The 17,129-nt window shown below is 45.5% G+C and overlaps 1 long non-coding RNA gene across 1 annotated transcript; it reads right to left on the bottom strand.

The window, feature by feature from the left end:
• Positions 1-10,194: 10,194 nt before the first annotated feature.
• On the bottom strand, positions 10,195-16,239 carry LOC116973491. The gene is made up of 3 exons (XR_004412064.1): positions 16,229-16,239; positions 15,443-15,448; positions 10,195-10,302 (listed from the first exon to the last, which is right to left on the bottom strand). It is a non-coding gene; the product is annotated as an uncharacterized LOC116973491 (long non-coding RNA).
• Positions 16,240-17,129: the final 890 nt, after the last annotated feature.

The following is a 17,129-nucleotide window of genomic DNA, read 5'->3' as shown; positions in this document are numbered from 1 at the left end:
TTCTCCAGCATTTTTGTGTACCTTCGATTTTCCAGCATCTACAGTTCCTTCTTAAACAATAAATAAATACTAAAAATTAGTCTTTTTTATGTTTATAAATCCACCAATTAAAATAGAATTGCTTATAAATTTCATTTGAACATTTAATGCTCATCATATCACATCATCACATCACATACATAATAATAAATAACTCTGAGAATCAATATAATAAACAGAATTAAAAACTTCAAAAATCTTGAATTGTTAGCGGATCATATTCAAAAATAATCTGACAGCTATTTAATATGGTAATAAATGTAAGAATCACAGGATTATGCCATTCTATACCAGGAGCAGTAAAATAAATACAGTGTATCTATTAGATATGAGTCAATGCCTCCACTACTAACTGAGAAAAAAGAATTCAAGAAGGAACTGCAGATGCTGGAAGATCGAAGGTACACAAAAATGCTGGAGAAACTCAGCGGGTGCAGCAGCATCTATGGAGCGAAGGAAATAGGCGACGTTTCGGGCCGAAACCCTTCTTCAGACTGATGGGGGGTGGGGGGGAGAAGGAAGGAAAAAGCCTCTTTGTCGGGTACGTTGAACAATCCTTGTTCAATACGTACCAGGGCCCCATCCCCGACCTCTACCTCCGTTACATTGACGACTGCTTTGGGGCCACCTCCTGCACCTACACACAACTGACTGACTTCATCCACTACACCACCAACTTCCATCCGGCACTCCAATACACCTGGACCATTTCCTACACTTCCCTACCATTCCTTGACCTCACCATCTCCATCGCAGGGGACAGACTTCTGACCGACATACACTACAAACCAACTGACTCACATGGCTATCTGGACTACACGTCTTCCCACCCTGCCCCCTGCAAAGACTCCATCCCCTACTCCCAATTCCTCCGCCTACGCCGCATCTGCTCCCAGGATGAGACGTTCCACACCAGGGCATCGGAAATGTCCTCGTTCTTCAGGGAACGGGGATTGCCCTCCGCCACCATAGATGAGGCTCGCACCAGGGCCTCATCCATACCCCGCAACACTGCTCTCTCTCCCCATCCCCGCACTCGCAACAAGGGCAGAGTCCCCCTAGTCCTCACTTTTCACCCCACCAGCCGGCAAATACAACAAATAATCCTCCGCCATTTCCGCCACCTCCAACGTGACCCCACCACTCGCCACATCTTCCCATCTCCCCCTATGTCTGCCTTCCGCAAAGACCGCTCCCTCCGCAACTCCCTTGTCAATTCTTCCCTTCCCTCCCGTACCACCCCCTCCCCGGGCACTTTCCGTTGCAACCGCAAGAAATGCAACACCTGTCCCTTCACCTCCCCCCTCGACTCCATTCAAGGACCCAAGCAGTCGTTCCAGGTGCGACAAAGGTTCACCTGTATCTCCTCCAACCTCATCTACTGCATCCGCTGCTCTAGATGTCAGCTGATTTACATCGGGGAGACTAAGCGGAGGTTGGGCGATCGTTTCGCCGAACACCTCCGCTCGGTCCGCAATAACCTACCTGAACTCCCGGTGGCTCAGCACTTCAACTCCCCCTCCCATTCCCAATCTGACCTCTCGGTCCTGGGTCTCCTCCATTGCCAGAGTGAGCAACACCGGAAATTGGAGGAACAGCACCTCATATTCCGCCTGGGTTGCTTGCGTCCGGATGGCATGAACGTTGAATTCTCCCAGTTTTGCTAGCCCTTGCTGTCTCCTCCCCTTCCTTAACCCTCGAGCTGTCTCCTCCCAACCCCCCGCCCTCGGGCTCTTCCTCCTCCCTTTTTCCTTCCTTCTCCCCCCCACCCCCCATCAGCCTGAAGAAGGGTTTTGGCCCGAAACGTCGCCTATTTCCTTCGCTCCATAGATGCTGCTGCACCCGCTGAGTTTCTCCAGCATTTTTGTGTACCTGAGAAAAAAGAATGTTTGGCAAACCACTGAAGGGAACCGTATCCTAAGAATTCCAACCAAGACACACAATTTTGTTTGTAAGGGGACACCCTATTCTAACCAACAGTCAGTATTTACACTGATCCCATTTGTTAGTAGCTTCCTGATAAGTGTGCAAGGAGATCCGTAGTTATAACATAACGTTAGTAGTTGCTGAAGAAATCTGCATCTAATCCTATGACCATTCAAACTCTGGAATATAAATGAGACAATTCATTATAACCCAATTCATTCTACAAAATCACTCTACTTTATTATTATAAAATCATGTGAGGAATAGTGAAAAAACCTGAGATAAACAGTCTATTGCCCAGAGCAGATGAATCGAGGACCAGAGGACATAGGTTTAAGGTGAAGGGCAAAAGATTTAAGAGGAATCTGAGGGGTAACTTTTTCACACAAAGGGTGGTGGGTGCATGGACCAAGCTGCCTAGGAGGTAGTTGAGGCAGGGACTAACCCAACACTTAAAGAAACAGTTAGACAGGAACATGGATAGGACAGGTTTGGAGGGATAAGGACCAAATTCGGGCAGGTGGGACTAGTGGAGCTGGGACATATTAGCCGGTGTGGGCAAGTTGGGCCAAAGGGCCTGTTTCTACACTGTATCACTCTATGCCTCTATGACTAACTAAAGAGTAATTTCACCTTCTTTATCCCAAAACCTCATGGAAAGCCTGTACCTTGTTTTGAGGTCATTCTATTTAGAGCAAACAACTTACAATATTTTTGTTCTTCAACAATGTATGATTTGACTTGTTTATGAGAATTTTCTTGCTAATCCAAATTGGAATTCAGGAATACACATCCCAGTTAATAAAAGTTATTGTAACAAAAACAGAAATAATAATCTGCATTAAAATATGATAATTTGTCAAAGTGCATTGAAACAAACTACTTTGAAGGCACTGATCCATGCAAGAAGCATAACCTGCATAGATAGCTGTCTCTTTCTTCAATAATGTGCATGAATATAATATAATTAGTTAATTCTTGAAGTTTCCTACGTTTCTATTTTATGTGCAACATGATGCATAAGAAGGTGACAGTTTTATTGGTGAAATTATGTCGCCCGTTATCATGACATGACATTGGAAGGTCAAAAATTGGCAATGTTGGAATTCATCTTCATGGGGGCACATCTTGTGTAAACTTTAATATAAATTTGGTTAGATCTCACATGGAATATTGTGTGCAGTTCTGGTCATCACATGATAGAAAGAATGTGGTAACACAAGTATGAGTGCAGAAGAGATTCACCAGGATGTTGCTTGGACTGAGGGCTTTAAGGGCCTGTCCCACATGGGCGTCATTTGCGTGTCACGCAGGTGGCGCGCAAAGATTTTGTGAATCCCAAAATCCTGGGGCGCCGCGCGCGACCGCGTGTCACTGCCTACGCCACCACGTCTCACCACGCGCGCGTAATGCATGCCATGCGCGCATCACGACGCGTGCGTGATGTCACGTCGTGCATCGTGACGCGTAAATGATGTCGCGTAAATGACGCGCAGATAACGCCCAAGTGGGACAGACCCTTTAGTTACAAGGAGGGGTTGCCTAGGCTGGGATTATTCTCATTGGAGTGCAATGTGCTAAGTGGTGTCTTTATAAACATCCATAAAATTATGAAAGGCACAGTTTATCTAGTCACAACCTATTTTCCAATGGTAGGTGAGTCTGAAACTAGAGGATACAGGTTTAAGGTGAGAAGGGAAATATTTAAAGAAGGTCTGAGGGGTTCTGGGCTTCTCATACAGAGGGTGGAGGATATATTAAATGAGCTGCCTGAAGAGGCGATAGAGGTAGGTTCAGTCACAGCATTTAAAATGCCTTTGCACGGGTAAAAACTGGTATTCCTCCTCTCTCACCCCTCCCCTCTTCTCTTTATACAGACTATCTGCCCTCCCAACTGTAAGTCCTGGTGCAGGGTCTCGACCCAAACCATTGACAATTCCTCTCCCCCCACAGATGCTGCTCGACCCACTGAGTTCCTCCAACAGTTTGTTCTTTTCTCCAGATTCCAGCATGTGCAGGTTTTATGTCTCTCTCAGACAGGAAAGGAATACAGTAGAGCTAAGCCAAATGCAGGAGGCATCTCAGTCAGTAAGAAGGAGTGGGACTGAAAGGCTTCCATGCTGTACAACTTTATGGCTTTATGAAACAGGAGCCTGGGAACTGAATGCTTTACGATACGATACAATAGAACTTTATTTATCCCAGGAGGGAAATTGATCTGCCAACAGTCATAAAAACACAAAATACATGACGAGTGGAAAGGCTTGGGGGATGCGCAAAGGTTGGGGAGAGGTGGGCGGGGGGGGGGGGGGGGGGGGGGGGGGGGGGGGTAGTCAGTCTCAGTCTCAGTATCAATCTACCCCAGTTGTAAAGTTTGACAGCCACAGGGAAGAAGGATCTCCTGTTGGCTGGGTCAGATGGAATAGGGCAGGAGATGGGCTGAATGACTAATTTTTATGCTGTACACTTGATGTGCTTCCATATATTTGAATTTTAACCCCACTGTAACTGGAATATAACATCACGTGATTCTAATCGTTTTGGTTGCAATAATATCAGAGTACATACAGGACAACTTGAACAAGGGAATATACCATGCTGTGTTACAGAAATTGAATCTGACAGAATCAGTGATACTATAATACAAATTGGAAGGTGGATTTTGTGCTAATCTCAGTTTTCTTTTTTACGATTCAGAAAGTGACTTGTTGTAGAGATTGGTTTATGGTTAATGAAGGAAAGTGAAAACGTTTTGACTTTCTTGGTTCTTCTTGCCTGTAAACTCTTGCCATTGATAAGCCAACGGAACTAGTTTTCCAAAGCATTCAACCGTTCACAAGGTGCTGTGGATTATGAGTTATTTTCTGTTTAGTGCATTAGTTTCCGAGGGCTTCCACCTAAATTACCGCACCAATAAATTCTGCTCCAGGCAGTAACCGGAACCCCCACAAACTGTCCGATAAAAGGTAATTGTGTTGGTCTCTTTCAATGGCTTTTGAGTCGTCCAGTAAATTTGAGTTTATCTTGCACTCACGTAATAGAGAAAGCAGCAAAATGAGATGAAGCCTGGGTGTTTGAATGGAAGTCCTTAATCAGATGCATCTTCTTAGTTTTTCAAGTGCCTATCATATCACACAACTGCTCTTGAAGAGCCCTCCATTTACCCTCTCCCCTAATTAAATGTGCACTTCATTAATGTAAATTGGGGGTTTAATGCTCTTGTTGAAATTCTGAAGAAAGTGCTGTAGGCTTGCAAAATGCTTGAGCATCATTGCAAATTAGATTAGGGACCGAGAAAGGCAGTAAAATTAGAATGATAATGGCTGATAGGGCTTCTGACAGACATGACTATTCAGAGATCAGTGCAAAGGAGAGCAGCTCCATAAGCCCAAGAAAGACAGGGACTAACGTCAGCCTACAGATGTTGCATTTGGAAGCACTTTAAATTAGTTCAATTTGTTAAATTGTGGAGATTTAAAAGACATTAGCTGGCTGGATAAAAGACAGGAATACGTTTAATCTTTTTTTATTGAAACCCAAATGGATTGGACAAATGCACAGGCAAACCGGAGCAAATAGCTTTAATTTATAAGTTAGTTGAAGAGAAATGGAACCAAATGAAACATGCTGCTGTTTCACTGGTTTAAAAGCAAATTAACTGAGCGATGCAACTAACACTGAAAATGAGTGAAGTTTAAAAATATCGATCCATTTACACTATTGACTCATTTCAATAACTGTTAATAATTCACAATGGAGCTACGGCAGCATTGCCCTTTGAGAAACTGCAGCCTTTCCGTGCTTCATTGGTTAGGCTGGTTGCCTGTAGATCGCCATCACTTATTCAGCCTATAAAGTAGCTTAAGCACATAAGAACATTAACGTTTGGGTTCCAATACCACATTGACCCTTATTCATAAAGTGCAAATGGTTGGAAGTAGAACAGATTGGTTGCTAGCGATTCCCTTTTATGTGCAGCTCAGTGTCCTTGATTTCTCCCCTTTCTTCCCTTAATCTGACATCAGTGGCTTAATAAGTTTGCACTCTGAGTAAACAGGCCAGTGCAGGCCCTTTTTATCATGGAGTCAAGGGAAAGGGCGACATTAAAAGGTTTGCTCTGAGAATTAAACAACTTAAGAATGAATGAACACATTGGCCCTGAATGGTGTTGTGTGCCAGCCATTTTACATAACATCTGTACTTCCTGCATTATTTTCAGTTCTCAAACATTACACATGTTGCACCTGTATATAAGAGTGAAGAAAGCAAAGATTTATTCTCTCTTTGAAGTTGTTTCAGTTAAAAGTAAAAGTTTAAAGGGCACACATGCTGTGTAAATTTTACACTCGTGAGTTTAAAAGAAATAATTCCAGGACATACAAGCCAAGAATAAGACTGATTTATATGGGGATTTTTAAAAACTATCCTCATTATACTTCATGGTTAAAAATATTGCTAATATCCCAGGTTACTTTTTAAATATGTTACAGAGGAAAATGACGTTCAGGATGTAAACTTTTTCACTCAGTCATTTTTATAAATGTTAGGTGTGAAATGAATGAAAATGTCTAAGTGGCATATGTGGAAAGAGTTGCAGTACAAACAAATATGGTAACAGCCATGAAGTCTATACCTTCAGAGTAGCCTCCACCCATCCCCAGTGAGCAGAGGTACCCTGCAGACTTGTGTTGGCACTTCCTACTTAATGTATAACCAAATATTACAAAGTGAGAGCTGGAGGCCCAAATTAACTATGGCCAACAAATGTTGCCCATTCATTGCTATCATCTTTTCCTTTCTTCACAAGAACGAGCCACAACACCTTCACCCAGCAGTGATTTATGACCCGTGCGTTGGAAAGCGCCGGAGAAAGTACGTTACCACGGTGCAATGCCACAGGTGGAGGGAGGAAACAAAATACAGGCTGCTCAATGAAAATGAAGTGCGTAGAAATGTATTTTTGCAGTGATGAGCGAATCCGGCAATCTTTGCATAAATGATTGACACTATTGACACTGAGTCATAAAACTTCATAATAAGCACTTTAATAAGGATACATACAGGAACTATATACATGGGCACTGTAGGCTCAAAGTCGTAGATTAAACTGAAAGCATGGCTGCTCGCATTCCACAAGATGGCATGGTGGAAACCCGACATGGATTACGGATCGGGTCAGCAATAGCAAAATCAGACATGGATCAAATCAGTAATAGTGATTGATCTACATCCTCCTTCATCTATCGATCAATCTATCTTCTATATACTATTAAAACTCTGTGCCTGCCGTCTGGCTGCCTTTCTGCCTTTTGATTCGTTCCATCGTGTGATGTCACAATGCCCAATACTCGCAGATGTCCAATCGGAATGGCCGATGCTCGCAGATGTCCAATCGGAATGGAACCATTTACATGTACGGCTGCCGGCTGCATTTCTTCCTTTGATTCATTGCCACGCCGAATCCAGACGCTCAATCGCCGAGATCTTTTCCATTTCGGTAGAGATTTCACTTTTCTTTCTAAGTATCCGCTCCTCATTACATTTCGTCGTCTTTAAGTACACGTTTTTAATCAAATCCTTCTCCCCCCCCCCCCCCCCCCCCCCCCCCAACCCCCCAATATTTCAAAAATAAACTGGCTTCTCACCCATAGAAGCAGCCATTTCGGTAGACATTTCACTTTTCATTCCAACCATCCACTCCTCATTAGATTTCGTTATGTTTATGTCCACATTTTTCATTAAATCCTTCTCCCCCCCCCCCCCCCCCCCACTCACTCATTTTGTCGCCTCCTGCTGGCCGGCGACCATAACGGCTGCTGGCGCCCGTATCTCACCTCAAAGACGCCAGTTAAAACCAGCCGCACTGCTCATTCCTGAGCCGCTTGAGTTGGAGGACCACGTCTCCCGTGGGGGCTACGGGTAGGGAACGGCTGCATTGGGGGAACAGACCCAACGGGTCTGCCCTTGGTCTAGTACATAACTAAAACTGTGATCTTGTTATCTTCCGGTTTGCGCGTTTTTTCTATTCGCGTAAAATAGGTATGTGAAAGAGCTATGATTCTTCGCCAACTCACTCACCGTTCTCCTGTGCTGCGAGTGCACCAAGTTTCGTTCCGATCGGTGGCATAATGTAAAAGTTAGCGAGGTTTAAAAATCTTAAAAAGCGCGCATGCGCTGATTGATCTCCTCTTCTGCCAGTCAGCGACGCGCGGATTAGTCTCTTCTCATGTCACTCCCCTTCCTGCATCATCGCGTCTTTACTGGAGCTGAGGGATGCTGTGGGTGGCCGGCGGAGGTCTTGAACTGGACACAATTTTCGGACGGAAACTGGAAGCGGCCCAGCCCGGCCCAACCCGGACCGGCCCGGCATGGCGCGGATTCGGAGATGTCGCTGAAGTCACCAAACGGGAAGCGGAGACTGATCCCAGCAGAGAATGACCAGCGACCAGCGCCCACTGTGAGTCCCCATCGCAACGCATGCTGCAGTCCCTTCCCCTCTGGTCCCCCTTGCTGGCTCCTGCCCCCTCCCCCGTGATGCCCCCTTCTCCCCCATGGCTTCTCCCCGTCTATGGGTGAGTTGTGGAATATTGCTTTGAGGGAATGAGTTGAGTTGGGGGAACGGGTGAGTGGTGGAATATTCCGTTGGGGAATGGGTTGCGTTGGGGACCAGGCCTCCCATGTGACTGGGACCCAATGGGTCCCACTTAGTCTAGTAATATATAAGTATATAAAGTTAACTATCATCTACAGTGAAGCGGAGGATACAATATGAGTAATGTCAGTTATGGTTAGTTAGAGACCAAGATCTGCCTCTAGACAAAGTCTTTGTATCTTATCACAGGCGTGCAGACCCGTTCTGCACGCGTTCGGTACAGCCACTCAGCAGTACTCTTTGCAGATGATGCCGCCATAGGTTCAAGTTCAAGTTCAAGTGAGTTTATTGTCAATTGTTATTAGGTACAACCTTCACAGGGAGTTTCTTAGCAGGCGATGACTCAACCAGCACAGGTTTCACGGGGGACTTCTCCACAGGCCTTACAGGAGATTTTAATATCAGCACCGGCCCCACTGGCGGTTCTTTCACAAGTGTAGAGACAAAGTTCTGATCCCAGAACAGCTTATGGTCTGCTGTCACTTGTCATTCGTTTAAACAATCGTATCCATAGCGATCGCATCATCTGGGTCATCCGCACAATTGTATGGAACTTGCTGCGGTGACACTGGCTCATTCACCGGTAGAATATGTTTTTGGTTACGTCTACGGAGACCTCCATCCGATTGAATCAAATAGGACCTTGGTTCCGGGCACACCTCTTTGACTGTGCACTTGCGGTCATATCCTTCCTGGTTCTGTAGTCGGACAGTCTGTCCCTCCGTCAGCGGTTGGAGTGGACGACTGGAACGGTCGTAATACGCCTTTTGCGTTAGTCTTTTATGTTGCAACTGTGCCTGAACTACCTCAGGGTCGTAGACTTGTGGCTGAAGCAGGCCTTGAGACAGGAAGTGTGGTTCATGTCTGTCTGGACATCAGTTGCTGAGCTGGCGAACCGAGTGAGGGATCGCGTGGATATTGAGAAGATCTAAAAATGGCAGACCCGGCTCTGCTGGACTTCACCATGACCTCATTAACACTGCGGACAGCCCGCTCAGCCAGTCCATTCAACTGGGGATACTCCAGACTGCTTGTGACGTGTTTAAAGTCCCATTCTCTCGCAAAGTCCTTAAAATGCTAGCTTGTGAATTGTCCACCATTACCGGACAAGAGGGAGCGAGGCGCTCCATGGACCTCATCTTGCAAGTTTCTTGATGACGGCCGCAGAAGGGGTTGTGTGGAGCAAGTCGATCTCGAACCACCCGGAGTAAGAGTCTACCAGGACCAAGTATTGATTGCCGTGCCAGTCAAAAATGTCGGTAGCCACGGTGGACCACGGCAGGTCAGGAACAGGGTGCTGCAAAATAGGTTTGTTCTGTCGATGCGGCGTCATGCTGTAGCACACAGCCCACGACTGCACCCTCTGGCGTATGTTATCCGACATGACAGGCCAGAAAAACATGCTCTTTGCTCATTGTACGGTTGACTCGGAACCAGGATGTCCTCTGTGTATGGCATTAAAGTACTCCTGCTGGAGCGAAGCCAGGATCACTGCCTTACGGCCCTTCTTGATGACTCAATTCTTAATGGCAAGTTCGTCTTGGACGGGCAAGTAGGGCTGAACAGTAGGCAGAAGCAAATGCTGCTTGCTAGGCTATCCGTAATTGAAGACTGAGGTGAGTATCTGTAGAGTGGCATCCTCTGCCGTGCGAGCCACCAAAGTATCCAGACAGGAAGGATGAATACTGGAGGCGGGGGTTCGAATCCCACTTCTGATACCATGTATAAATTATTATTGACACGGAGTCATAAATCTTCAGCATAAGTACTTTAATAAGGATACATACAGGAACCATATATAACTAAAATTATAAAATGGTAATTACTAAATATAAATAGTAAAGGCATGGGAGAATTATGCCTATCTAAGAGATCGATCTCTTAGGTAGGCATAATTCTCTGTGCCTTTCATCCACAGCACTTGTAACATGTGAAGGTCTGTGCAGCCTACGTGCCGTCAGCGCTGCCTGAAGCCGTCAATTTCAAGGGGAACTGAAGGCAGCAGAAATTCTGCCTTTGCTGTACTGTGCAGGTGCAGCAGCCTACTGCGCCTGCGCAGCGCTAGTTTCTTGACGGGTTTTTCAAATATGGATTGCCATTATCTGAAGAGTATCTTAGGGAAGAAAGAGGGAAGAATGGAGTTTGTGTACCAATAATGTGGTAAGTACATTTCTTAGTGCTATATGTTTTTAAATACCGTATTTCCCGGGGTGGGGGGGGCGGGAGAGGTCCTTTCACAGCGTTTGGGGAGTCTGGCCTGGGGTAAAGTTGCGGGGAGGGCAGGAGTGTTGTGAAGGAGGGGATTGGGATCATGCCACTTGCGACGCTCCTTGCACGGAGCCACCGCATTGAGGCCGGGGTGGAGAAGTAGCTCGGGTGGCTGTGAGCGGCCGCCGGGCCGGACAGCAGAACCGGCCGCCACCTCAGCGCCTTCTGCCGGCCCCCGCTCACCTCTGGTAGCTCTCCGTCTAAAAACCTCTCTCCTGCCGCTCGCTGGTCTCACACATGTCAGCCGCTTCACGCAAATCCTTAAATTCCGACAGCGCGATTGAGTTTACTCGGCTGTGGGAATTTAAGGATTTGCGGGAAGCGGCTGACATGAGCGAAGTCGGCGAGCGGCAGGTGAGAGGTGTTCAGACGGAGAGCACTGCCAGAGGTGAGCGGGCCGGCAGAAGGCGCTGAAGTGGCGGCCAGTTCTGCTGTCGGGTCCCGGCGGCCGCTTGTAGCTACCCGAGCTGCTTCTATCCCTGGCTACAATGCAGTGGTTCTGCGCCTGGAGTGCTGCAGCAGCGGTGAGTGAGTGAGTTACTGGCATTATCCCCGACCCTCTCCTTCTCAACACTCCTGCCCTACCTGCAACTTTACCCCTGGCACAGACTCTCCACACGCTGTGAAAGGAACTCTCCCCCCAATTGGTCCCTTGAACAAGTATGTTTCCGGTTGGCGGCGCGACTCACGTTGCAGCGGCCCCTGCAGCCTGTCTGTCTTTTTTTCTTTTTTTGTCTAGTTAAATGTAGTTGTTGTGTTTCTTTATACTGTTTTTAACTGTGTATATGTGGGGGGCGGGGGAGGGTGGGCGGGGTACTTTTAAAATATCTTCCCTGCACGGGAGACCCGACCTTTTCCCTGTCGGGTCTCCGTTGTCGTTGGGGCCTAGCACAGTGGAGCGACCTCCAACCGGAACGACCTGGAGGCTCCAGTCGCGGAGCCTGCGGAGCTGCGGACTTACCATCGCGGGGCTGGTCGGGCCTCGGAGCGTGGGGAGCGGTGGTGGCTCACTGCTGCAGCCCGACTCCGGAGCTCGGAGGCTCCAGCTGCAGGTCCGGTGGACGGGACTTCGGGAGCTTGCGGGTGCCAGGTGGAGACCGCTTTTCGGAGCTCCGCAACGCAACTTCTGCCGCCCGTGTCGCGGGGTTGGAACGACCCGGAGTGGGGCCGTACATCACCCGGCGCGGCTTTAATAGCCGCGGGACATTCCAACGTCCGCCGGGGGCTCCAACTTTGAGACATTTAGACCTGGAGCGGGGCCGTACATCCATGGGACTTACAGCCATGGGACTTACCATCGCCCGCCTGGGGCTTCAACATCGGGAGAAAAATGGTGCACAGGGGAGAGAAAAGACTTTGCCTTCCATCACAGTGAGGAGGAGATTCACTGTGATGGATGTTTGTGTGAATTGAATTGTTTGTTGGTCTTGTAGGAATTGTTTTGTTTGTATGGCTGTCGAAACAGTTTAGTTTGAGCCTCACTGAGGTTCAAATGACATTGAATAAATATTGTATTGTATTGTATATTGTCATTCAATAAGATGACAACTGATTCAACTTTTCCCTGTGCTCACGTTTTTCCCACCATCTCTCCACCTGCCATCACCCTTCACCCCCCATCCATTCATTAATTCAGAATAAAGGAGACATGGAAGCCTTGGACAAATTGGATTGTTACTGTCTTTATTTTTATTTTTTATTTTTACGGAGAGAACAATCTGCACATGCGTGGATTAAGTTTTTATTTAAAAGCCGACTGACTGCCTACCCTGAGTAATTACTCACGGCATGTGCCTGCCATATACATAGGTACTGTAGACTTGAAGTCGTAGATTAAACTGATAGCATGGCTGCTCATATTCCACAAGACGGCATGGTGGAGACCCGACATGGATTATGGATCGGGTCAGCAATAGCAAAACCAGACATGGATCAAATCAGTACTAGTGATTGATCTACAATCACTACCCCAGAGAGCTGTGGAAGCTACAGTAGATCATTAGAACTACTCATGGTGGACATAGACAGGTTTTTGATGATCGGGGAATTGAAATCCGTGGGGAACTTGTGCAAAAGAAGAGTTGAGGCCAATGTGGATCAACCATGAGCATATTGATTGGTGGGATAAATTGAGGGGCCAGCTATCCTAATCCAGTACCTATTTTCTTGTGTTCTTGTGTAATGGTGTGAAGAGAAATGTATTGATATTGGTTTATTATTGTCATGTGTACCAAGATACAATGCCCACTTTGTATGCTATCCAGTCAAATCATACTATGCATGAGTAAAATCAAGCAGTATGCAAGTACAATACAATCAAAAGGCAGCACAGAGGCGCAGTGGTAGAGTTACTGCCTTACAGCGCAAGGGGCCTGGGTTCGATCCTAACTACGTGCTGGCTGTATGGAGTTTGTACGTTCTTCCTGTAAACAGTTGGGCTATCTCCAGACTGTCTGGTTTCCCCCCACATTCCAATGACGTACAGGTTTGTTGGTTAATTAGCTTTAGTAAAATGGTTCCTAGTGTGTAAGGACAGTGTTAGTGTACAGAGTGATCGCTGGTCAATGTGGACTTGGTAGGCCGAACGGCTTGTTTCCGCGCTGACCCTGTAAAATCTAAAGTATAAAATGTAATAGATTGGCAAGTAAAAACATATTAGAATGCAGAATATTGTGTTACAGCCTTACAGTGTTACAGTTACAGGGAAAGAGAATATTACAAAAAGTGTAAAGTTTACAATGAGGTAGGTTTGGAGACTACAGCCTTGTTTTACAGGTGGACCCTAGTTCAGTGGTTAGATAACAGCAGAGAAGAATCTGTTCCTGAATCTATTTTAAGGTCTAAATGGTGGGAAGTCATTTCTTGTTTCACCCTGGGGCTAATTAGTTTCCTCAAGTTAAGATAGAGCAGGTTCTCGGTGAGGTATGGAGAGATTTTTTTCTCTTTGGTAAAAGAAATTGCTAAAAGCTCAGGATAGAGTCAATTGAATGACTTGATGGGATTTATTGGATTCACCACCAGCATCATCTGAGACCCACACCATCCTGGCCACACACTCATTTCACCCCTGCCATCAGGAAGAAGGAACAGGAGGCTGAAAACTCTAACGTCCAGGTTTAGGAACAGCTTCTTCCCTACAGCCATCGGGCTATTAAACTACAACCTCAAATAAGTTCTGAAATTCAATAGACTATTATTATTAGAGCCAGGGATGTTTAGACACTAAAAAACCCTGAACTAGGCAGGCAAAAAGGCAAAATAAAATTTTAAAAATGGCACGAAAAAGGCATTTATTGACAAAATAAGGCATTTATTGCCATCACCAAAATATGGTTAAAAATTATAATATAAAGGTATACTACATTAAATGACCAAAGTTGCCTGGTTGCACATAATTAGTAGCATTTTTTTCAAATTATCTGGTGTTAAACTATGCCGTCTGTCAGACAGAATAAGCTTCAGTTGTGAAAAACGTCTTTCTACCTCAGCTGAGGTCACTGGTGCATACCAGAAACAAGCTACAGACTCTATATTCATGTCGATATCTTGTGCATTACAACTACCTTTGAGAACCTTATCTATGTTTTGTATTTCTTCAAGATATTTGTTAGCTAAAATCACTCTCTCACATTTTCCTTGTATGTCTTTACCTACATCGCCAAGAACTTTACGAATATCGTCACTTACTTTGTTGAAAACCTGCAAGTTATTCACTAATGTTGATCGCCTAGGCAATGTCAAGAAAATCTCAAGCGAAATGGTAGTTTGTGGGAAGTTGTGGGAAGTTTGCAAAATTGGAAGTAATTAAACACGAGGGACATTTTCCGCATGATTTTACTGAAGATTCTAACTGCAGCAGATTCTTCTTCTTCAAAACTGTTGATGATTTCTTTTATCATTTCAAAATTTGCAGCATAGTAGAGTACAGCAGAGAGTCACATACCCCACCTAGTGAAAACGGGCTGAGGAGGTAGCATAATCTCGGGCGCCATTTCCTTGAACAACTGCACTCGTGATGGTACTTTGAGGGAGATTTTCTTGACATTGCCTAGGCGATCAACATTTAGAAACAAGCTACGTTTGTGCTTGGTAATTCTATGAAGTCCTTGAGCTAAGCAGGTCAAGTGCAACATTTTGGGGAATAAAACTTTAAGTCACAAACAGAAGCACATTCTTGTGTTTTATACCTTCTGGCCAAAGTACAGCAAGTGAGAATATAAACAACTGAGCAATAGTTGAGCTGTTTGACTTCCCCAATACTTCCGATGTCAACAAATACTCCTTTGATGGTTGACCTGACTCCAGTTTACCGATGACCACATTGGCAACATATCTCCCCACAGCATTGGTTGTCTCATCTATTGAGATCCATATTTTGTTGCATGCAACTTCATCTCTAATTTTCAGCACAACAATATTGAAGTTGCTGTCAACATAATGTTTCCATAATGATGACTCGCTTGGTATATGTTCCTCTATCCATTTCTCTAAAAACCTCTGAGAGGTTTGTTTCCCAATTTCCACAGTGGAATTCCAGCATCAATGAATGCATTGCACAAATCACTCGAAAACTCAGATTTGTATCTGGAGCCAGCAGTAAATGTAGTGAGGAGACAAGCTTGGGTATTTCGCTTGGGTAGTCTACACCCCAGCGGTATCAACATTGATTTCTCAAATTTTAGATAGCCCTTGTCTTCTCCCTCCTCCCCATCCCCTTTCCAGCTCTCCTTCTAGTCCTACTGTCTCCGCCTCTTCCTTTCTTTTTCCTGCCCGCCCCCCACATCAGTCTGAAGAAGAGGCTCGACCTGAAATGTCGCCTATTCCTTCTCTGCAAAGATGCTGCCTCACTCGTTGAGTTTCTCCAGCATTTTTTGTCTACCTTCGATTTTTCCAGCATCTGCAGTTCTTTCTTAAATAGATCTTGGAGAAGACCGAACCAGCGGGAAGCGGCATGAACGAATGAACGACCAACGGTGGCGCCCTCGGTTTTGCCCCGGTGGTGAAAGTTTTCTTGTAAGTTACACTCTGTTAACACGTTAATAATAACATTAATATTAACATGTTAACATAGAAAACGTCATTGTAATCACAGTACAACTAGAGTAAATAGCACGACCTTTTAGCAAAAAAATACTGATTTAGGCACTCGATCCTGAAAAAGGCATTACCCTGGTGAAATCATTGAAAAAGGCATGAAAAGGCGCTTATGGCATTTATAGCAAAATTCTGGCTCTAATTAGTATTATACTACTATTGTTTGTTTTTTGAGTATGTGTGTGTGTGTGTATATGTATATATATATATATACACACACACACACACACATATAGAAAGTATTCAGACCCCTTCACTTTTTCCACATTTTGTTATGTATTCTTGGGTATAATGTTGCAAGCCTGGCACACCTGTATTTGGGTCATTTCTCCCATTCTTCTCTGCAGATCCTCTCAAGCTCTGTCAGGTTGGATGGTTGGAGCAGGTTTTCATCAAGGATCTCTCTGTACTTTGCTCCGTTCATCTTTCCCTCGATCCTGACTAGTCTCCCAGTTCTGCTGCTGAAAAACACCTCCACAGCATGATGCTGCCACCACCATGCTTCACCATAAGTATGGTATTGGCCAGGTGATGAGCGGTGCCTGGTTTCTTCCAGACGTGACACTTGGCATTCAAGCCAAAGAGTTCAATCTTGGTTTCATCACACCAGAGAATCTTGTTTCTCACGGTCTGAGAGTCCTTTTTGTGCCTTTTACTGAGGAGTGGCTTCTATCTGGCCACTTTACCATAAAGGCCTGATTGGTGGAGTGCTGCAGATATAGTTGTCCTTCTGAAAGGTTCTCCCATCTTCACAGAGGAACTCTGGTGCTCTGTCAGAGTGACCATCGGGTACTTGGTCACCTCCTTGACCAAGGCCCTTCTCCCCCGATTGCCCAGTTTGGCCGGGCTCTATGAAGAGTCCTGGTAGTTCCAAAGTTCTTCCATTGAAGAATGACAGAGGCCACTGTGCTCTTCGGGACCTGCAAAGCTGCAGAAATTGTTTTATATCCTTCCCCTGATCCGTGTCTTGACACAATCCTGTCTCTGAGGTCTACAGACAATTCCTTCGTCTTCATGGCTTGGTTTTTGCTCTGACATGCACTGTCAACTGTGGGACCTTATATAGACAGGTGTGTGCCTTTCCAAATCATGTCCAATCAATTTAATTTACCACTGGGGGACTCCAATCAAGTTGTAGAAATATCTCAAG

Source organism: Amblyraja radiata, chromosome 1 (genome assembly GCF_010909765.2).
Source record: "Amblyraja radiata isolate CabotCenter1 chromosome 1, sAmbRad1.1.pri, whole genome shotgun sequence".
Classification (NCBI taxonomy): Eukaryota; Metazoa; Chordata; class Chondrichthyes; order Rajiformes; family Rajidae; genus Amblyraja; species Amblyraja radiata.
Note: the sequence above shows the minus strand (reverse complement) of the source record. Positions and strands in the feature narration are given on the sequence as shown.